The sequence below is a fragment of the Arvicanthis niloticus genome, chromosome 20, assembly GCF_011762505.2.
Source record: "Arvicanthis niloticus isolate mArvNil1 chromosome 20, mArvNil1.pat.X, whole genome shotgun sequence".
NCBI lineage: Eukaryota > Metazoa > Chordata > Mammalia > Rodentia > Muridae > Arvicanthis > Arvicanthis niloticus.
Window position 1 is genome coordinate 21634871 of NC_047677.1, and position 1644 is coordinate 21636514.

At 38.6% G+C, this 1644-nt stretch overlaps 1 non-coding gene across 1 annotated transcript; it reads left to right on the forward strand.

The window, feature by feature from the left end:
* The first annotated feature begins 1357 nt into the window (after positions 1-1357).
* On the forward strand, positions 1358-1420 carry LOC117724998 (U7 small nuclear RNA). The gene has a single exon (XR_004608866.1). It is a non-coding gene; the product is annotated as a U7 small nuclear RNA (small nuclear RNA).
* The last annotated feature ends 224 nt before the right edge of the window (positions 1421-1644 follow it).

The following is a 1644-nucleotide window of genomic DNA, read 5'->3' on the forward strand; positions in this document are numbered from 1 at the left end:
CTTAAAGGTGTGTGACTTAAGGGCATGACTTAGAGATCAGATTTAGAGACAAGACCTAAGGGCATGACTTAAAGGCATGACTTAGAGGCATGGCTTAGAAGTGAGAGATATAAAAGGCGAGAGGCAGACAGAAGAAATTATTATTAGGTATTAGGCACTTGGCACTTGGAAGAAGAACTTGGAATTAGACAGTAGGCACTTGAGACTCGAGACAGGCAACTATTATTAGACACTTGGGATTAGACACTAGTACTCGAGACTGAGACTTGGAAAAAGAACTTAGAACTTGGAAAGTACTCAAGACTTAGACTTAGAACTAGGGACTAGGAACTCAAGACTTGGGACTTGGACTAGAAAGAGAGACTGAAGAATAAACAGGATTGAATCACACTCTGTCTGGTCTCCATTCTTCGCTTCTGTCCTCACTTTCTCTCTTGCTGAACCTTGACCCATGGACCAAAGCAGCTTGGGGCAGTAAAGGCTCTAACAACTCAGTCCCCAAGACTTTTAGCAGAGCAGTTCTCAACATTTATTATTTTTAAAATTTAACCTTTTCTTAAAGTGAGGTATCCTTTTGCCTCTAGCCATGTTTTTTTGGGAATATTCTCCCTGGCAAGATTAATGACTCCATGATAATTAGAAACAGCACAAGTCTGGGAAGCAAGAATTTGTGTAATATTCCTTAGCAAAATTGTAATGCTGTGACTTTCAGGACAACTCTTAAGGCTGTGGGACAGCACTCTAAAACACATGAGTTCAAAAATATATAAACAGGATTTCTAATCTGTGAAAAATATAAAGATACAACATTAATTGTAAGAGGGCCTACACAGATCTGAAAGAACAATAGCAGGTGCACTAACAAGTCAGTAAATGGAAATAATTAGTTTAAAAAAAAGAAGACTGATATTTCAAGAAATAAAAGAGCACCAGCAAATGAAGGAGTCATCATCTCAAGGTGAAATTCCAACCAGCCAAGCTTATTGCTTGTGTTTACAGAGGTAAACAGATCTCCCTGACCTCAGGATCTATCTACAGAGCAAGTGCCAGGACAGCCAAGCTTAGGCTGTGAAGGAATTAGAAAACAGAAAGCTAACTTTCTCACATAAAGATAGCCTTTGTGTCTAGATTTGGCAACTGCAAGTGCTGTGCCCAGAGATTTGTACATAGGATTTACTATGTTAAAAAATTTATTGCTGTCATTTTCTAAGAATTAATGTGCTAAGGTCTTAAAATCTTGATTCCTGGTATAAAATGTTGACTCCTGGTGGAATCAAAAGGGAACCTGAGTAAATGGTTGAACTGTTATACTAATAAAAGACTGGGCTTTGTTCAGTAAGAGCTGAGCTATCTAGAGAGCTAACACAGCTATTTTAAAATTTTATGTAGTAGGTTTTCTGATTTTGGTTGGAAAACCCAAAAAGCTATCCAGAGAGCTATTACAGCTCATTTAGAAATTTTGAAGCGGGTTTTCTGACTTTTGTCAGAAAACACATGAGCTATGTAGAAGGCTGTCTAGAGAGCTATCTCTAGCAGACTACAGAGCTGTCATCTTGCACTCATCACTGACTTTGAGATGTTTCTTCCACCATTTCGAAAACAACCATTCCTCAAGACCTTATCACAAGCCAAGGCTGGTCCTTG